The sequence below is a fragment of the Micromys minutus genome (genome assembly GCF_963924665.1).
Source record: "Micromys minutus genome assembly, chromosome: 17".
Lineage (NCBI taxonomy): Eukaryota > Metazoa > Chordata > Mammalia > Rodentia > Muridae > Micromys > Micromys minutus.
In genome coordinates, this window is record NC_137952.1 from 14,385,811 (window position 1) to 14,398,517 (window position 12,707).

The window sequence follows — 12,707 nt, forward strand, 5'->3', positions numbered from 1 at the left end:
CTAAATCTATTAAGATTTTTCTTTCTTAGGAACGAAAACATGCAAATACCCAAATTAAAAAATATCATAAAATTATAGCTTTTTTTTTTTTTTTTTTGGTCTGGTTCTGTTTTTGCCAGGGAAAAATGCCTTTCAATTAACTGCAGCTTTTCGGAGATGGTGGATTCCCATAGAGGCTTGCTTCTCTGTGTGTCTAAGCAGACCTGAGGACCCACGGCATTATTCTACTGTTTTAGGAGCTGGCACTGCCACAGAAGGACGGGCACAGTGAGCTCCTGTAGCATCTACTGCAGGTCTGCCTCAATGCACAGCACTGGAATCAACGTCGATTTTCCCCTGCTCCTGGTTTTATATTTCCCTAGATCCAAGCTTACTTAAATGGATCCACCCCACAGCCTGCCTGCAGGTGTTTCTGTGATTAGGAAGAGATACACACATTAAACAAACAAACCAGTTTTTATTTGGAAAGGAATATAAGACGGATGGTGGTACACACTTTTAATCCCAGCACTTGATAGATCTCTTGAGTTCTAGACCAGCTTAGTCTACAAAGCTAGATCTAGAACAGTCAGGGCTACACAGAGGAACCTTGTCGTACCCTCTCCACTCCCCATCCCCATACTGCACAAAAGGAGAAAGGAATATAAAATTATTTTAATTATTAGTTCTTAGTCTCTCAACCCAAATTTAGTTTAGGAGGTAGAGGTAGGCAGATCTCTGCTGTGAGTTTGAGGTCAGCCTTATTTACGAAGTAAATTCCAAGCTAGCCAGGGCTACACAGTGTGACTCTGTCCCTGTCCCCAGCCCTCAATCCAAATTTAAGGAAGAGGGAGTTGACTTTCCAGTCATTTAAAAAAATCATCATGACTCTTTATTTATTACAGTAAGACATCCATTCGCATGGCCTTTCCATTGTATTCGGTGTCAGCCTCGCTACAGATGATTTCCAGCAGGATAGGTGTAGTTACAGGCAAATACTATGGCATATAGGAGGGCTTCGGTATCTAAAGATTTTAGAACTTGCAGGGGTTATAGAACCACTCCTCCACGGTGACAAAGGGTTACTCTATCTGTTACGTGAGGCACAGAACAGGAGGGAAGTACCACAGGCCTGACAGGATAGGGTTCTCTCATAGGCAACCTAGCTGAGACCTTCATTTTGAAAACTCTCTTCAATGAGGGAAAAAAGCTAGGACCCCAAAAAAATGTCAAAATGTTCACTCACAAGCATATGTTCCTGCTAGATGCTTTCCTGATGAAAGGCTTCCTTGTTTTGTAAACACAGACTGTATGTAAATAATCAAAATATTTAAAAACATTTAAGATAATTTATGAGAAGGTTCTTCCTTGAATTGTTTGCCTCAAACGTGAACATATTTCAGTTGATAAACACTACCGTACAGATAGATGCATGGTCAGCAAAGATGTCAGGCAGGAGGAGGGGTGCAGAACCCTGGGGCGTTCACAAAGAGCTGTCCATTTCATCTGCAGCACCCAGCCTGTCAATTATTAATTGCTTGTTTCTTGAATCTCAGGAGACCTATTTGCTCCCAAATGATTCTTTCAGTTCTTTGTACTCTGTTTGTTACATAGAAGATTTCAAGCAGAAATGAAAGCAAGACAGGCTCAGAGGTCTCGAGGGAAGCATAGCTCCTGGGCCTGAGGATGCACGTGTCTGTGTAATGTTAAAACATCACAGTCCACAGAAGAAGCAGGAGGGAACGAACGAGACCTTTCACTGTATCTGTGTTTTACTTTAGGAGCTCACAGTCACTGCTGAGGAACACAAAGGGAAGTGAGCAGTGTACATATATGGCAGAATTGTTTGAAACTTGGAGAGTTACAGTGTGTGTCTCCAATGCTGGGACCTATCAAGTGTACAGGTAGCCTTATGAAATGAACTCAACAAACAATCTATCTACAAGGCATTCTGAAGTGAGCATATCACCTTCCACAATGTGGTTTCCTTATAACCTATTTATATGAAGAAGTCAACTGCAAAAATCACCCTCATATTGAACTCTCCAGGTTATGGGTCCAAGAAAGGCAGGAGCAGAGAAAGCTTTATAGAGACTTGAGTGGAGACTTAAGCGATGACCTCAGTTCTGACAAGAATGGGATCTGGCCAATTGCAGGAGCAGTATTATATAGGTAGGCTGTGTTTGGAGGCTCAGTCTATATGAAAAAAATCTAAGCAGAAAAGCAAGTGTAGTTTATCCAGGACCAGCAAATAAAACACATTTTTGGGGCAAAACTATTTGCTTAGTGACTGCCTAAGCACTTTTCTCTCTACCTACCCCCTTTTACCTCCCTCCCTCCCTCTTTTCCTCCCTCTCTCTCTTTTCCTTATCTAGGCAACGAGTGTGAGCCAATTGGCCGAATGCCCAACTTTGGAAAAAAACTGACATGTGACATGCTTGGAAATCTTTTGGGTTGAACTGCTTTGAAGAAAAGTCAAATATTCATGTGCTACTTGTGATCAGAATGATATGAGTAACCATTCCTAGTCAAACACTTCACTATAATGCTGCTCATATACTCCTGAAGCACAAAGCAGCTAGGAAATCTGTGCCTGTGCCTCTTGCTTTTGCTGACTTCTTGAATGTGATCACCATGAGATGTAGACTCTTGAGCAGAATGTTTTGTTCTTTCTTCCAAGCCTCCCCTGTGTGCGCAGTGTGATGTGAAGCCGGGAAGAAAGGAGCTCAGGCTCTGGCCTCGCCAGCTGTGTCAGGAAGCTCCTTCTCCTCCGAGGCTTCCAAAGCCTGCACACACTTGACATGTAAACGCTCAGGTGCTGCTGCATCCCAGATCTGTCTTCTGAAAAAGTGTATTGCATGGTGACCTTCTTATGATAAACTGCCAGGCTGTAGTGTAGATAAACTTTTAGATGTTGAGACTTCATTGAATAACAGTTTAAATAAAAACCAGACTGAAATAATGATGAATAAATAGGATGAATGCATGAAATATTCTCAGCATTATAAACCCAATCAAAGGATTCATCTGTCTCTTTATATCTGGGGCCTGAGCAAAGGGCAAAGCAAAAACAGATCTTTTATCCTGAGCTGAAGCTTTCTTCATCCGATGTTTCCTCAGATTCTGAGAGGAAAGCACAGTGCAGACAAGGCAGGGTGACAGCTGGCTGCTGGGAGCCTGTCTTCTCTCTGAGTGCCATGTCTATCTATGGGCAGTGTGGGAAAAGAAAGACCTCTCCTGATTCCCACAGGAAGCTGGGGATGTGCAGCGAGGGATCTGATGTGACCAATGGATTCCTTTCTCAACTACTGCACGGGAGGAAAGAGTGAATAAAGCAAGTTTGGGAGCTTCTGCTGAAGGCATCTGCAGTCCACTGGAAGCCCAGGCTAGAAGCAAGCAGCAGACATGACTGCTCTGTGGACTCAGGTCTTCCTGAGAAGGACAGACTTTAAAGTTCTTCCACAAGGCCTACCTCTCCTTGGTGTTGGGTTTAGCACTATGTATTTATCACTTCTGGTCAGCAATCTACTGACTCTAGAGACATGACAGGGACTTCCTGGCTTAGGGTCTCCCTTCCTCATTCTGTCTCACCCTGACTGCCAGACCTGTGCTCAGCATCCACAGTCCCCAGACAGAAGGGTCAAGATAATGAAAGAAGATTACACCTGGATTTGAGATAAACTGAAGGTAAATACCCATGAAAGTAAGTCTAATCAATTTATGTTTCATATTTGCCAAGAGAAAGCCACCAGGCCGTGTTTGCTTTCTGAAAACAGTTGACAGAGTCCATTTGACCCTCAGCAGAAGGGCAGGGGCTCTTTTACAAATTTCTCATTTACTGTGCAAAGCCAGTTTGTTGTTGTTCAGAACCACACAACATTAATCTTTGAGAACGGTTTCCAACACATTTTAATTTTCTTTTAAATGTAACAAATTTGAGTGAACATGGTGCATCTCTGAGGGGCTCTGTGTTGTCCTCCTAGCGGAACATCTGCCACTCTGCCCTGGCCGAGACAAAGCAGAAGCCATGTTGTAAGAGCACTGGGCATGGAGGTGGGGTGACTGCGGCTCCTCCCTCTGTCCTCCAGCTTTCAGGGTGACCTCTGACAAGGCCCAGTATGCTCATGCATAACTGCCTCACGAGACGGCCACGGAGATCAAATGACATGTACAGATGCTTTGTGAACTCTTGCATGTTATACTAACATATTTAAATCTCTTTGCTTAGAAAAACATATGTAGTGTAACGTGATAGAAGCAAGCGAGGTTAGTAGGGCAAGGAAGTGAATCTACATGTAGAACTCACTGTACATAACCACAAATGGCAGCAACTGAGTTGCTGGGTTTCTGGAGATCAGGCAGAACTTCAGTATTAGTACATGTTAACTCCCCCTTCCACTGCAGTTCTGACAGAAACAATGGAAGCTGCAGCCACAGTTCCTTGCTTGGCGTTTGGGCCAGTGTATGGTTGTATTAAAAAGGTATGATGTTTTGAATGAGAAATGTCTCCTACAGTCTTGGCCATTAATACGTGATCCCAGTGGGTGGTGCTGTTTGGGTAGGCTTAGATGGTTCATGTTTGCCTCTCTAGATGCCATGCCATCTTTTGTCCAGTTTACCTGCCATCATGAATAGATTCCAACACTCTGGAAATAGAAGTTCAACTGAACTCTTTCTTACATAAGTTGCCTTGGCTATGGTGTTTGATCACAGCAACAGAATAGTAAGTAACACAGAAATTAATTCAAGATCCACATCATCTTAAAAACCTGTCTTTTGTACAGCTTCACTGTTGACAAAATGGCTAATGAACGAAACGTCAGAATAGGAAACTCCTCCAGTTGGGTTCTAATAGTAATCTTTCCTTCTTCACATAATAGGGAGGAAACATGAACAACAAGCACCCATCCCACGCCCCTGCAGAATTTTTCAGTTCTGCAGTGCCTCTATGTACAGAAAGCTTGTTGGCTTTTATAGTCATCCTCTGCGTGATGAAGTGAGTTAGGGCTAAAGAGCCACAACAGAGGCATGCCTTTCCTCTGTTGAAAAAGCAGAAACGCTACTGCTTATAAACTGCCTGTAACTTGATGCTTCTGGCCTCTTCAGTTCTCTGCATGTACACACACACACACACACACACACACAAAGTAAATGTATATATTTTAAAGGATGAAGTGTATTGGTGGGTGACTTTGAGCACAAGGTCTGCTTTCTAAATAAGGGGATCCACTTCTGGCTCTAAGATTGATGCTGAGTGGAGAAAAATGTGTCCATAAGACAGGACCTGAAGTTAGTCATGTCACTTTTACTTACAGCCTGAACTTAAACATGAATAGACTGAGCTGCAACACAGGCGTTGTGCTTACATGTAGGTAAAAATATTGAACAAGTTTATTATCAATGAAGAGCAAAAGCACACTGGGAGTCAACTGGTCCTACGCCACAGTTACAGAAAAGGCTGCATAACAAACCCAGCTCACTGCTTGGGGCTCCAGTTATAGTTTCTAACCAAGGAAACACCTATCTGGCCCCCCCACCTCCGGAGCCTAGAATGTGGGAGGGTAAAGCAATGTTCTCTTGTTCTATCTTGTAGAGAGATCTCTCTGCAGCAGAGAGATGAATTTCCTAACAGAGGCAAAGGGAAAATAATGCAGTTGGCTTGAGACAATTGTCATTATTACAAGGTTTCAGACTGTTGTTTCGGCTAGTAAAGATGTCAGTGTTTTTATGCTATTATATAATGACATTGTTATTATTTGGTGTGGAGTTTGGTAATGCATGTAGTGCATGTATGTGAGTGGGAGCATGGAGGAGCAAAAGGAAGATACTACATGTCTTTTTCTATGACTCTCCACCCTTTTTGTCTTTCTCACTGTACTAGACACTTGCCAATTTGGCTGGTTGGCTGGCTGGCCAGCAAGCTTTGGGACCTGCCTGCTTCTGTTACCGAATGCTTGGCATTTAAACTCAGGTCTTCACGTTCACAAGGCAAGTGCTCTTACCTACGGATCCATCTCTCCAACCTCTAATTATTATACTTTTAACATTTATATTATTCAATAATGATTATATTATTATATTATATCGCAACCATTCTACACTCAATTAAAATACTATAGTGTGGTATGTTTCTGCCCAAGTTTTCATGAACTGTTTACTAGCCTCATATCCAGCCTGTCCAGGGAAAACAATGCCAGGAACCCTCCCCTCTTTATTCTCTTTTTGGATTTGCAAGTGTTCATTTGCTAGTGGCTGGGTATGTCTGGAAAATATTCTGCCACACATGGTGAGGTTTTTGGTTTATGTTTTCATTTTCTTAAGGTCCAATTCATTCTCAGGGTTCAAAATTAAAATAGTTTCAATTAGGGTCATATTTTATTCTATTCTTTGAATTAAAAAATGCATTTAGTTTTGGTTTTTCTTGATTGATCTGAAAGTTAGACAACATCTCAGAGCTGGAACACTGCACATTGGCTGCCCATTGAAAAATGCTCAGGTGTGCAATTATTTTGACCGTCAATTATAACTGACAGTACTGCCTTGCCTCCAAATCTGCTTTCACCTCTCTGAAAGCAGGCTGTGAAGAACTGACTTGTCTAAACACAAGTGTGATTTGTGAAAAGGCATGTGTCTGTGACAGAGATTGCTGGTTTACTCCCAATATCTATTCTCTTTAGAAAGCAAAAGAAATCCCTGAATATTGGAAGGTCCCATGGTCTCCCTGAATGCAGGTTACATTTCCCAGCTTCCCTTGCTAATAGATGAGGTTGAGTGACTGCATTTTAGTCACTGTGTCTTGGGCAAAAGTGCTGCGGTTAATGTTAGAATAAGGTTTCCTTCCTTCCTTCCTTTCATTCTTTTTTTTAAAGGGCATAGGCACTGTCACCTTCCCTCTTTGAAAGGCCAGTAAACATCACCAGGCATGTCCATCTACCTCTCCTCTGGCCAGACTTTTTCTATGAACTAGATAATTAGGGGTAATGCAGTGTGCATCTAAAATCTGGATCAATCTCAGAGTCGGTGATGGCATATGCGCATAATCCCAAGATTTTGGAGGCACAGGAAAGAAGACCAGGGGTTTAAGGCCATCCTTGGCTACAAACAGAATTGGAGGTCAGTCTGGATTATATGAGACTATATCTGTCCTCCTCCCAGAAAAGGTAAAACCAAACCGAACCAAACCGAACCGAACCGAACCGAACCAAACCAAACCCAAACCCAAACCAAGAATCCCTGTATCTTTCTTTGGTCCAATTTCTCCTAGGGGCATAGAAACTCTGAATTCCATGTCCAGATGGCTATGCAGCCTATACAATTCTTGTTTTTCAGGCTGCCCACTCACAAATGCACTGTGCTGACTATGTGCCTACTCTGAAGCTCCCAGAGTAGCAAAGGCATGGTGTTAGTGGGCAATATGGATATCCTGAGTGTGCAGGGTAAGTGTGCACAAATACAGAAGTGGTCCCATTTATAGAAGAGAAAGGAGGTGGCCTGTAGAGCAATTTTCTCTGTCTCATATTCTCAAGTAGAACTCTCATCCTAAACTCCAAGAAACTTATATTTGTGAAAGAAGGAAGAGACATATTTAATGGCTTGGCAACTTTAAAATGTTCCAATGGTTATGTTGTCCTTTCTTTGCAGTCTTGTTCCAGGCTCTACAAGTGCTCAGGACATACCTAACTCCTTTTTCTCAAGGTGCTGAAGCAGCTATCCTGGTCATAAAATGGAAGCCAAGTGCTGAGGAGAACAAAGTGAAAGGACAGAATGAACCTAGGATCTTCTGGTCACCAAAGAAGCTTGGTCACCTAACTGGGTCTATGTGAGAGATACAGATTTCTGTATTAACCAAGATATCACGGTAACAAAAGCCTAACCGCCACCCAATTAATTAATACAGATCTTGGCAAATGACACAAATACTATTAAAGTCCTATGACATACATATGCTTTGAGTTAGTGACTGGAAGATGGGCAGGGAGGTCAAAGATCTCGGACTGTGAGTGTTCTTACTATATCGGAGAACCTGGAAGGCAAACATTATGTCCAGGCGAAGGGTGCTCATTTCTCAATCAAGCCTGCTAGTTCATATGGCTTCAAGGTAACTACTTATAAAATGAAAGAGATCACAGAAAACAAGATTCAAGTCACAGAACAGGCACTTGGTATCCACTCAAACTGCCTTCTGATGTCCCCTCCTCATAGCAGGGGCTGGATGGAAGTGATGAGGGTCTCCAGCTCTGTGCATCTGTGTACTAGGTCTGAAGGTGGAAGAGAAGCAGGAGCAGTCTTCCTGCTGTGCTAACTACTGCAGTTGGTAGGCACCAGTGCAGAGGTGATTGTTCTGGCATTAGCATTCCAATGAGTAGATAAACATCGAGAAGTCTCTGTGGAAGTGGAGGTTGGACCAAAGTTTAAGTGTCCAGCTAGCTGTTTCTTGAGGGTCAAGAAGTAGTTGCAGTGCAAAGTGGGGCTTTCCCAAGGTGGTGGCCAAAGAGTTGTGTATCCAGTAGTAGCTTCTGTGGGATCTCCCACAGTCTACCTTTTATGTCCCCCTGGATTCTGGTTTGGTGGCAATGCCCCCAATGTACTGTCATAGATTTCCTTTCTACATAAAATTACCTATTATCTGTTTCTTGCAGAGAAACCCTACAGCTACATACAGACAAGCACTTTGGTGGGGATAATTTATACAAGGAACCGAGAGGAAGCAAATGGTCTAGCAAAAACATCTAAGGCAGTAGGGTTCCTAATGCTGCAAATATTTGATACGGTTCCTCATGCTGTAGTGACCCCTCAATCACAAACTTACTTTTGTTGCTGCTTTATAACTGTAATTTTGCTATGGTTATGAAAGTAAATATCTATGTTTTCTGATAGATTCAGGCAACCCCTACGAAAGGGTAGCTCCACCCCAAAGGGGTCATGACACAGAGGTGGTGAAAACTGTTTTAAGGCCTTGAGAGAACTGTATTGCCAAAGAAACCACAAAACTAGTCATAAGCCTAGAGTTCAACCCCTAAAGGCCCACTGCTCCTCGAATTCAAAGGGCATATCTTTCAATGGCATCTTCACGTAGCCATATTTGATAATAGCCATAGGAATAATCTCTGAAAGGGAAAAGGAATGATGGATGATTAGGACCCCTTCTCTCTATCCCTATTTTCTGTTCCAGGTCTTACGTATCCAAGGCTAGGCCTAAGCTTGGTATGTAGCAGGGGATGACCTTGAACTTCTGGTCTTCCTGCCTTTCCCGCCTGAGCACTGGGATTACAGTATTTCCCACCATACCCACTTTATAACAAACAAACAAACAAACAAACAAAAAACCTATAGATTCTGGGGATTGAACCCAGGGCTTTTACACACTAAGGCTCATGGAAGAATATGAACATGACCTTGGGTTCCAAAGGACTGTTATATTTGCTAGAGACTGATAATTGTCTGCCAGCATCTAATACAAGGCTAGCAGCTTCATTTTCCAGGCTTCCCTTGCAGCTATCTATGGACCAAGTAACCGAGTCCAAAACAATGAGAGAGCAGGAGTGATGTCACAACTTTAAAGCACCAAAAAGAACTGAACTCAGGCAGCCTGACTTTATTGTCCATACTTTTATTCTCTTTGTGTCAGACTATCTAAACATTAGAGACACTGAGCAAGATAGGCAAGATTCCCAGAAGTCTAGGGTTCTACAGTCAGAAGTTCTACAGTCAGAGAATGAAAGCATGAAAAAACAAGGCAAATGTGAGCCATGTAGATAATAAGCGGTGTTTGAAAGGAAATGAAACATTATGATACAGTACTGGCTGTGGGTTCCACTTTAATTGGTTAAGACCTTCCTTAAGAGCACATTTGTGCTAAGATGTTAATTTTGAGAAGGGGTTAAGACCCAGGCGATGAGAATAAAGTTGAAAAGCTGCGAGGCAGGAGAAAGCTTGGCATGTGTGAAGGGGACAAAGATTCCAGCTTTCCTGGAGCATTAGACAAGTGAACAAATGGTTATTTAGTGTAGTTTGCAGATTAGTAGCAGACCTGGTAGGGCTTGTGCATTATGAGAATTGATTTGGATTTAATTCCAAAGGGCAAGGGCTATCACAGAAGTGATAGAAACATTTTTCTATGGCTATTGATTATTTTCTTACTAAGTCCCATGTAGAAATTTTCAATAATGGGAAACAGTAGTTACTGTAAGCATTTGTATTTTATGAAAGATGCAACAATGTGCAAAGGTGTTCTTTTGATTCAGAAGAAACACTCCAGCAACAACGAGACTCAAGTGTTTTTCCTTGCCCTCTCCCCTAATTATCAGGCTCTGGACACACAGGGCAGGGAGATAGCACAGATGTTTCAGGGTGTGCAAGGACACAGGGAGAGAAACTTCAGAGCCTGAGGTCATCATCGCAGGCAAAGGAAGAAGGCAGGGGATCATGACTGACACTATGACAGGTATCCTAGGGTACTTTACCCAGGAAGTCCCTTTTCTGATTGAGATGAATGAGAAAAAAAAGTTAGAAGTAGTATTAATTCTCAGGTATCTTAAGAATAGTCAGATGGCTTAGGGGGAAAACCTGTGTGTATGTGCTTTAGATATGAGTGCTAAATGCAAAGGATTATTTTAGAAATAATTCAAACTGTTAATCAGAACTTCTTTGCATCTTATTTCCTTCTTCCTTTATAGCTTATGGTATGGACGCTGCACCAATGGTGGCAAAGGCAATTTATCAGTACAATTCAAAGTAGTGCCTGTTCCTTGTCATGGTCTGAAACTGTACGCTCAGTGAACTGCTAGTGCATAAGGTGAGTGTCGGTATCCAGATCCATCCTGAAATACTAGGAGGTGTGAGGTGCTGGCAGAGGCATGACTGACTGACCCTTAGCTATGGACTAGAATCCTAAGATGCATAAAGGGAGAAACTAGGCTTTTGCAACTGGGTAGCTTTACAAATAGCTTAGGCAGCATGTCACTGCTAGCCCACTAGTTAACTTCCAGAGCTGGAAACTCTGGAGAAGTCTCAGCCCAGAAATGAGGCAAGCGTACATTCTTATACCCTGGATAGCATACCCAGGAACACGCGCTGGTTTCCTTTTGGCTGCAAGCAACTGACTCCTGAGAGCATAATGGCCAGAGTGTTCCTCTGTATAATGCCTACAGTGTGTGCAGAGCGCCGTTCTCCAAGGCCCTGAGACGGAGGATGAAGTGCTCAGTGGCAATGGCGATGTAAAGCATCCTGACAGCTCTAAATCTCCCAACTACTCTCCAGTCACTTTGAGATCCCCATATTTAAGGGTCTGCTGGTTCCTGGGTATGAAGAAAGAATTTCTAATGGGGCCAAATGTAGGTATTTACAAGGGGGAATTGTTTCTTTTTTTATTTTTTTATTAGGAGCTGCCTTATGTTCGAGAGTTGTATTTACTTTGTCAAGCTCGCCAGAATGAGAAAACCCCATTGCTAGGCAGCCTAGAGTGCGCATGAAGTATTTCTGGGCATTCAGAACTGAGGCATGTGCTGCCCAAAGGCAGGTTTCATTACAGAGTGTTATTTAGTCCTCTTTCGCCTCTCCCTCCTCACACACCCCAACACAGGAGCACTTCCGTAACAGGGGATCTTGGTTACTTTATGCTGTAACATATTTACATGATTGAAACGCAACAATCAGCACATCTGTGAAACCTGAGGGACAGGCACACTTTAATGGCTTCTTGAAGCAAGCTGATTTCCTGGAGCTTTTAATCTTTATTCTGTCCTGCATGCATGAACAAGCTCTCCTCTACTGTAGGTATTTGACACAGTCTACCTGGTATGAATGTGAATGAAAAGAAAATAACACAAAATTAATTTTATGTTTTATCTTTGCCAAACCATTCCTGACTTTTTTTTCACCAGTTCAATGTGCATTGAGGACTGGGCTATTATTTCTGTCACATTGTGTTAGAATTCATACAAATGTAGCTAGGTAGTAGGTTTTGGTTTGACAAGATGAAATGTGGCTTGCTCTGTATTGATTGGACAAAACCAGTTCATAATGAATGGATAGTATCTAGCACAGCAAGGGTTCTCCTTACTTTTCATGGTCAGACAAGGCATACTCTTTCAGGTGGTGAGCATTTCAACTAAACTAACAGCCAGGTGGTGCTGGGTAGCACTGTCCGATACATGCTGTTGTATGCATTCTGAGATTATACATGTATTGCAGTGGTCTTAACACAATTTAGAAAAGAAGTGATATTAAAGCCTCTGAAATGGAAACTTCATTTCCTATTTGAGTTCAGAGAGCATGTTAACCCTGGAAACCCCAACCTCAAGTATCAGAAAAGTTACTGAAGATGAATAAATGAATCTGGTTGTACACCTACCCTGCATATGTGCTTCCTTCTACAGCCCCCTTCTCTCCCAGTGTGGGATGGAGATTGAGAACACACTGGCTGGGCAGAGAGAGCCAGTACCTTCTCCACAGGCCTTGGAGTAGTAATGGGGCAGCTACACACTCAGCACTCTGGCTAAGGGACACAGACTAGAGGCGGACACAACTCCAAAGAGGAACTCTGCAGAGATGACTTCACATGGAAGATGCATGCATTGATGCAAGTCAGCCTCAGACTGAAAGGCTCCGTGAATAATACAAAATAGAGGAAACACAGAAAGTAAAGCAAGAACACAATGAGAAATACAGGAAAGAACAAAATATCTGTGAGAATACAGATACGTAATTGGCTACTTTTCAGTTTTTCT

General features: G+C 42.5%; 1 protein-coding gene across 1 annotated transcript in view; it reads right to left on the reverse strand.

Annotated features, from left to right (window-relative positions):
- The window catches only part of ELP4 (elongator acetyltransferase complex subunit 4), a gene marked incomplete at its 5' end in the record, with an annotated part of 172,168 nt that overhangs the window by 653 nt on the left and 158,808 nt on the right, over window positions 1-12,707 (reverse strand). The gene's annotated exons all lie outside the window — the stretch shown is intronic.